Source organism: Marmota flaviventris, chromosome 9, assembly GCF_047511675.1.
Source record: "Marmota flaviventris isolate mMarFla1 chromosome 9, mMarFla1.hap1, whole genome shotgun sequence".
Taxonomy (NCBI): domain Eukaryota; kingdom Metazoa; phylum Chordata; class Mammalia; order Rodentia; family Sciuridae; genus Marmota; species Marmota flaviventris.
In genome coordinates, this window is record NC_092506.1 from 109,011,812 (window position 1) to 109,020,820 (window position 9,009).

Sequence of the window (9,009 nt, forward strand, 5' to 3'; positions counted from 1 at the left end):
GTCCCCTCCCCTCCCTCCATTTGCCCAATCAAATTTCCTCCATTCTTCCCAAGCTGCCCCCACCTTCATTATCGATCAGCATCCACTTATCAGAGAGAACATTTGGCCTTTGATTTGGGGGGATTGGCTTACTTTGCTTAGCATGATATTCTCCAACTCCATCCATTTACCTGCAAATGCCATAATTTTATTCTCTTTTATTGAGTAATACTCCATTGTGTATATATACCACCGTTTCTTTATCCATTCTTCTATTGAAGAGCATCTAGGTTGGTTCCACAGGTTAGCTATTGTGAATTGAACTGCTATAAACATTAATGTGGCTGGGTCACATCAATAGTATGATGATTTTAAATCCTTTGAGTATAGACCAAGGAGTGGGATAGCTGGATCAAATGGTAGTTCTATTCCAAGTTTTTTAAGGAATCTCCATACTGCTTTCCAGATTGGTTGTACCAATTTGCAGTCCCACCAGCAATATATGAGTGTACCTTTTCCCCACATCCTTTCCAACACTTATTGTTGCTTGTATTCTTGATAATTGCCATTATGACTGGAGTGAAATGGAATCAGAGTAGTTTTGATTTGCATTTCTCTAATTACTAGTGAAGTTGAATTTTTTAATATATTTATTGATCAATTGTATCTCTTCTTTTGTGAAATGTCTGTTCATTTACTTAGCCCCTTTATTGATTGGGTTATTTATTCTTTTGCTGTTGAGTTTTTTTAGTTCTTTATATAGCCTGGAAACTAGTGCTCTACCTGATGTGCATGTGGTAAACATGTTCTCCCACTCTGTGGACTCTCTCTTCACATTGTTGATTGTTTCCTTTGCTGAAAAGAAGCTTTTTAGTTTGAATCCAAACCATTTATTAATTCTTGATTTATTTCTTGAGATTTAGGAGTCTTGTTAAGGAAGTCAGGACCTAATCCAACATGATGAAGATTTGGGCCCTCTTCTGTTAGGCATAAGGTCTCTGGTCTAATTCATAGCTCCTTGATCCACTTTGAGTTAAGTTTTGTGCAAGCTGAGAGATAGTGGTTTAATTTCAATTTACTGCATATGGATTTCCAGTTTTCCCAGCACCATATGTTGAAGAAGAGGCTATCTTTTCTCCAAAGTATGTTTTTGGGGCGTTTGTCAAATATGAGATAACTGTATTTGTTTGGGTTTGTCTCTATGACTTCTGTATCATTGATCTACATGTCTATTTTGGTGCCAATACCATGCCATTTTTGTTACTATAGTTTTGTAGTAAAGTTTAAGCTCTGGTAATGTGCTGCCTCCTGCTTCACTCTTCTTGCAAAGGATTGCTTAAGCTATTCTGGGTCTCTTATTTTTCCGAATGAAATTCATGATTGCTTTTTCTATTTCTAAGAGGAATGTTGTTGGGATTTTAATTAGAAATGCATTAAATCTGTATAAGGCTTTTTGGTAGTATGGCCATTTTGACAATATTAATTCTGCTTATCCAAGAACATGGGATATATCTTTCCATTTTCTAAGAGCTTCTTCAATGCCTTTCTTTAATGTTCTGTAATTTTAATTGTAGAGGTCTTTTACCTCTTTTGTTAGATTGATTTCCAAATATTTTTAGACTGTTGTGAATGGGGTTGCTTTCCTAATTTCTCTTTCAGAAAATAATGTATAGAAATATAATTGATTTATGGGTACTGATTTTATATCCTGTTACTTTAATGAATTCATTTATTAATTCTAGAAGTTCTCCTGTGGAGTTTTTTTAGATCCTCTAAGTATAGAATCATGTCATCCACAAATAGTGATAATTTTAGTTCTTCTTTTCCTATTTATATACCTTTAATTTCTTTCACCTGTCTAATTGCTCTGACTAGAGTTTCAAGGACTATATTGAATAGAAGTGGTGAGAGAGGGATCCGTGCCTTTTTCCAGTTCTGAGAGGAAATGCTTCCAATTTTTCTCCATTTAGAATTATGTTGGCCTTGGACTTAAGTTTTACAATGTTTAAGTTATGTTCCTACTATCCCTAATTTTTCTGGTGTTTTAAACATGAAAGGGTGTTGTATTTTGTCAAATGCTTTTTCAGCATGTTGAGATGATCATATTATTATTATCTTTAAGTCTATTGATGTGATGAATTACATTTATTGATTTCCATATGTTTAACCAACCTTGCATCCCTGGGATGAACCCCACTTGAGCATGGTGGTCTATCTTTTTAATACATTTTTATATGCAATTTGGCAGAATTTTATTGAGAATTTTTGCATCTATGTTCCTCGGGGGTATTGGTCTTAAGTTTTCTTTCCTTGATTTGTCTTTGTCAAGTTTGCCACAAGGAATATTTGATCCCTTCATAATTTGGGGGATCTTAGAATAATAAAAGTTGCTTGTTTTCATAATAGTTAGCCTTCCTATTATATTAAGTAGAAAAAATAATTGGGAAATTTCCAAATAATTTAGGGGTTTTTTCCCCCTCTGCTATTTTTCCCTATGCTTTTCCCCACATTGGTTTCATTAATCCAATGGCTTCAATATCAATGAGAATGACCCTTAATTATTATTTTTCATATTCTGATCTTTCTCCTGAGCATCACTTAGCCTTTTTATGCATTCCCTACAGCCTATTATCCAATTGTTCAAAACTGAATTATAATTTTTACCGTATTTCCAGTCTTCCTGATTTTTCTTTGTAGTAACACCATAATTTATCCAAATACCTATGCTAGTATTGGGGGAAATTTTATTGACTATATCTATTCTCTTTTTGAGAAGTCCTCCTGAATATTCCCTTACAATGTCTCTTACAAATCTTTGGGGTTTTTTTAACTTATGAATATTTTATTTGTTCTTTTTAGATATATATGATAGATGTCAGTAAACATGCTGACATCAGACATCATGAAGCTATATTTTGACTTATTGTACATACATGGAATGTAACTTATTCTAATTAGGATCCATTCTTGTGGTTGTACATGATGTGGAATTTCACTGATGTTATATACATATATGAACATAGGAAAGTTATGTTTGATTCATTCTACTATCTTTTCTATTCCCATCTCTCACCCTGCACAAAATTCAAAGTGGATCAAAGACCTAGGAATTAGACCAGAACCCCTGCACCTGCTCAAAACAAATGCAGGCCCAACACTCCAATATATCAGCTCAGGAAATGACTTTCTTAACAAGACTCCTAAAGAATAAGAAGTAAAATCAAAAATCAATAAATAGGATGGTATCAAATTAAAAACCTTCTTCAGAGCAAAGGCAATAATCAATCAAGAGTGTGAAGAGAGCCTGCAGAATGGGAGAAAATCTGCCACCTGCTCCTCAGACAGGACGTTAATATCCAGGCTATACAAAGAACCTATAAAACTTAACACTAAAAAAACAAACAGCCCAATCAATAAATGGATAAAGGAACTAAACAGACACTTCTCAAAAGAATAAACATGAATGGTCAATAAATATATGAAAAAAAATTTCAACATCTCTATCAGAGAAATGCAAATTAGAACTACACTGAGATTTCATCTCCAGTCAGAATGGTAATGGATAAGAGACTTTATTTAAAAATGGCAATTTCCAAGAATGCAAGTAACAATAAATGTTGGTGAAGATGGACTGAAAGGGGTCTGCTCATACGATGTTGGTTGTGGAGAGTGGATGAAATCCCAGTCATGGGCTGATCCTGCAGTGCTGTAAAAGCCAAGTCTGGGAAACATTCCTTGCCAAAAGGCAAGGATCTTAACAACCTTGATACTCGACACTAATATTTAGCAGATGTTACAGTAGGCTTCCTGGGTGCAGCAGGATAGCTGCAAAAAAAATGTTTCTACCTCTGTAACTTTTTAGTATACAAAGAAGCCTTTTGAAAACACATAAGTCTTAAACAATTTATAATATCCCTATAGCTTAACTTCCTGATTATGAGACCCAGTATAATATGCTTGCAGAGCTAGTTTGGGGTTACTGTTCCTCCACCAGAGTGCAGTGTCCCACCTAGCTCCAGCTTTATTTGAAAATGTCTCTGTGTTTTCTTTGTCTCTGTGTTTTTCTCCATCTCCTGTCACCCCTACTGTGGGGAGCCACTCTGAATGATTCATGACTTCCATCCTGAAGGCTTTCACCAGTCACTACATTTCATAGTGACCTGGACATTGTCCCGGTTCAGGAAATTGAGGGTGTGTCTTCAGATGTAGGTGTGTCACCCATGGCATTGAGCTACACTCACCTATTCCTTTGAAATACTTGACCTGTTTGGGATAGAATGTTCCATGGAAACACCCTTTGTGTGTCCCCTTCTCTTGCTCTGCCTTTGGGTGTGGCCTTCCTAGATGTCAGTCAACCTGCCAACAGCAGACATCATGAAGCTAGACTCAACCCCCTGAAACCTGACCCCTTGCCTAATTTGAATGGCTTCTCCCCCCCCCTCACTGCGGACCCTTAAGGTCAGAGGAGCCATCACAGGACCCAAAGAAAAAGGTATCTCTGTCTCCTGTGTGATTGTTTTGTGCAGCCCAGTTGACCTGGAGTGACTCTGAGTGTTTTAGTCTCGAGAAAGGCGAGAGTCTACTCAAGATCCTTTGTGGATGCTGTACAAGTCATAGCAGTTGGTGGGACTGCAAAGTGGTGCAACCACTCTGGGAAGCAGTAAAGCAGTATGGAGATTCCTCAAAAGCCTAGGAATGAAGCAACCACTTGAGCCAGCTATTCCACTCCTCAGCATATATCCAAAGGATTTAAACTCAGCCTACTATAAGGATGCAAACACCTGAATGTTTATAGCACACAATTCACAATAGCTAAGCTATGGAGCCAACCCATGTGCACGTCAACAGACCAATGGATAAAGAAAATGTGGTATATATACACAATGGAGTATTACCCATAAAGAATAATGATTTTGACCACCAGGGTAAGGGGTTGGGGTTCAGTGCCAGGGCTGATGGAAGAGTGGGAGGCACTGGTGCAGGACAGGGAGAAAAGAAGCTACGACTAGTCGCCTAAAGGCATTGGAGTAAGCCAAGACCAAACCAGTGGAGCTGCCTCCAGAGCGTTGCCATGGTGGCCGCTGGGGACCCTCATCATGACCATGATACCTCTGCTGAAATGTAGATGAGTCCAATCACGACCCCCAGTTCGAGCCTATAGTTTCACTCCCTGAGCAACAATTTAAAACACTGGAGGAAGATGAAGAGGAACTTTTTAAGATGCGAGCAATTTCTATTTGCTTCATAGAATGATCTTCCAGAATGGAAGGAAGGAGGCACTGGTGATGTCAAGCTCCTGAAACATAAGGAGAAAAGAACCACCGGCCTTCTCATGAGGAGGGACAAGACCCTGAAGATATGCGTCAACCACTATACCACGCCAATGATGAACTGAAGCCAAACGCTGGCAGCGATCGTGCCTGGGTTTGGAACACCCGTGCTGACTTGCTGATGAGTACCCTAAGCCAGAGCCGCTCGCCATTCACTTCCTAAACGCTGAGAATGCACAAAAGTTCAAAACAAAGTTTAAAGAATGCAGGAAAGCGTTTGAAGAGAGAAAAAAGAAAGGACTGGGCAAAAATGATAATGTTGAAAAAGTGACCCAAGAACTGGAAGCTCTTTCTGTGAAGGAGAACAAGGAACCTGGAGAGAAGACCGAGGAGAAATCGGAGAAGCATTGAGTCGTCTTAATTTATTTTCCTTTTTCTTTTTCTTCTTTTAATTTTGCCCTGCCCTTCTTTTTGGGTTTATTTTTATTCTGTTATGTTTTCATAAGGATTTTATATAAAGAACTGAATTCCAACATTCAGGGTTTTTTTTAAGTTTTTACCCTATTGAAGATGACTTGAGAAAATCCATTCCCAGTCATGAAAATGTACTGTGCTAACTTTCTTTCCCACGGTGGAAACACTTATTTACTATCATCAAAAATAGTGAATAAAAAACGCATTTGAAACCTGGGGAAAAAATAATAATGATTTTATGACATTTGCCAGTAAATGGATGGATCTGGAGACTGCAATGCTAAGTGAAATGAGCCAGTCCCAAAAAAACAAAGGTCAAATGTTTTCACTGATATGTGGAAGCTAACCCACAGTAAAGAGGAGGGGATTTAAAAAAAAAAAAAAGGAATAGAAGTTCAGTGGATTAGATGATGGGGAATGAAGGGAAGGGAGGGTGGGTGAGAAAAGAAAAGATAGTGGAATAAATCTGACATATGTACATATATGAATAATACACCAGTGAATCTCACCATCTTGTATATCTACAAAAAATAATTTTTTAAAAAAAACTATGGTTAAATGGCAGAAAGATCAGGAGAAGGATGGAAGCAAGGGTGAGGTTAGGAGAGGAAAAACAAGAATTACTAGGGACTGAATTAGAACAAGGTATATTCCCTGCTTTTAAAATTAAGTCAAAATGGATTCTACTGACATGTATAACTAAAAAGAATCAATAAAATTTTAAAACTATGAAAAAAGGAAGGTAGAAGAAAACATCCATGTTAAAAAAAAGTCATGATATGAAAAGACCCAAATCTGTCTTCTAGATATGACAAATTTAATGTCTGAAGTGAAAAATACACTGAATCCAAAATACATAATCCTGGCCTAATTATGAGATAATTGTAAGAAATAGGAACTAAAGGGACATCCTACAAAATACATGACCAATAGTACTAATAGCAAGGCCATCCAAAACATGCAATATGAGAAATGGGGACAGCCAAGAAATTTGTGATACATCACCAGTGAATGTAATAGTATCCTGGATGGGAGCCTGGAACAGAAAAAAAGATATTAGATTAAAATTAAAGAAATCTGAATAATTCAGGGGCATTAATAATAATGTATCAATATTATTTGATTAATTGTGACAAATTTACACAATAAGTAAGATAACAAGGGGCACTGGATATGGAATACATTTAGTTCTCTACTTTCATTATTTTTCTGTAAATCTAAAACAATTCTAAGATTCAAATTCATTCTGGTATTAATGGTAGATCAGACAAACAGAAAAAAGATGAGTAAACCTGAATAGCAATAGAAACTTTCCAAAATGAAGCAGAAATAGAAAAAAATAACAGATCTTCAGTAATCTACTAGACCTCTCAGGCACTCTTATGTGCACAGAATTAGAGTCTCAGAAAGAGAAGAACCCTTGAAGACAGAGAAATTTAATACAGCTATCTAAAAAACAAAAAATTACATATTGAGGACCTTTGGCCCCTTAATATACTTTAAGAATGAAGTTGACCAAATGAGCTGCATACAACTGTTATATCTAGTATTTGGGGGCTACGCTATTAATACCTAACCATCCACTAAACAGAGACAAAACTACTGTATAAAATATTCTGTAAGGCTCTATATTATGATCTGGTTCACAATCATGTAGATTTCTACATTATTCATGAAACCGCTAATGTATATTTTATAAGCTTTTAATAACTGTTTACTTGATAGTGAAATTTGAAAAAAAGTATATTCATTATATACTATATTAATAAAAATTATTCAAAATTTAAAATTATGCCTCTTAAAAGAGATAAATGGCTTTTCCTTTTTATTAGATAAGACACCCAAATAATTACTTATTTGTACTTGTTTCTGGAACTTAATTTGTTATACCAGACTTTGTGCTTAAATAGCTATTGGCAATGCTTAATCAAGAATTTTTATGATTAAATATTTATTTCATAGTCACCATCAATAATAAACTAGGTATAAAAAAATTATAGTTTTTGAATTGATCAATGACATTATATAGATTATAGAACACAATGAGAGATTACATAAGTATATTGTGATTCAATCAAGCTAATTAACATAACCATCACTTCTCATAATTTACATTTCTTTGTGGTTCGAATATTTAAAATCTATTATTTTGGCAAATTTGAATTATATGTTATTATTAACTATAGTTAAAACTTATCTCTCTTTTTAATACTTCTTTATATTTATTTATAAATATATATTTATAAAATATAATTTATAAAGCATGCAGAGGTACTTTACCACTGAGTTGCATCCTCAGCCCTTTTCATTTTTTTATTTTTTAATTTTTATTGTTTACTTATTTTAATTAAGTATGTATGGCAGCAGAATGCATTTTGATTCATTGTACACGATTGCAGCACAACTTTTCATTTCTCTAGTTGTACATGATGTGACATTGCACCGTATGTGCAATCATACATGTACCTAGGGTAATGATGTCCATCTCATTCCACCATCTTTCCTGCCCCCATACTTCATAGCCTCCTCTCCCTCTAATTTTTTATTTGAGACAGGGTTTCACTAAGTTTCCAAGCTGGTGGCAAACTTTTGATCCTCCTGCCTCAGCCTCCCAAGTCACTAGATTCACAGGCCACTACACTGGTCAGAACTTATTCCTCTTAACTGAAACGTTGAACCCTTTGACCCATGTCTCTTCTTTCCTCCCCTACCCCTCCACAGCCTCCCTGGTTGTCATCATTCAAGTTCAACAGACAGGGATCTACATGATTTAACTTATATGTTGAATTCTTTTTAAGTATCCAAGTTTTAAAACACCTTAATACAATGTAAAGGTTTTAAATTGAATTAAATTTAAATAACATAAGAGCTACTTTTTTTTTAAGAGAGAGAGAGAAGAGAGAGAATTTTTTAATTTTTTTTCAGGTTTCAGTGGACACAACATCTTTATTTTTATGTGGTGCTAAGGATTGTTTCTGATTTCTAACTTCAAATTTTCATTTAAAAGTCAAACCTTGCAATATTGCCCTTTTAAATTTCTGTTACCAAATCTATTTATGTCAGCTTGTAACATAATTAAGATTGAATGTAAAAAAAAAAAGACAACTATGCATTTAATATATGTTAATATGAGATTCATTATAGTTAGAAGTTTTTCAAATTCAAATCATCCATTTGGAGAAACCAAGAAACAGCATGAGATTAAGAAAGATGTATATGATTCCAAGATGGCTGCGAATAGAGTGCATCACACCCCGTGTACCGCGTCACTGTGCAGGTGAATAAC

At 35.4% G+C, this 9,009-nt stretch overlaps 1 pseudogene; it reads left to right on the forward strand.

Moving 5' to 3' along the window:
• Nucleotides 1-5,050: 5,050 nt before the first annotated feature.
• LOC114100659 (ran-specific GTPase-activating protein pseudogene) lies at nt 5,051-5,660 on the forward strand (annotated as a pseudogene).
• Nucleotides 5,661-9,009: the final 3,349 nt, after the last annotated feature.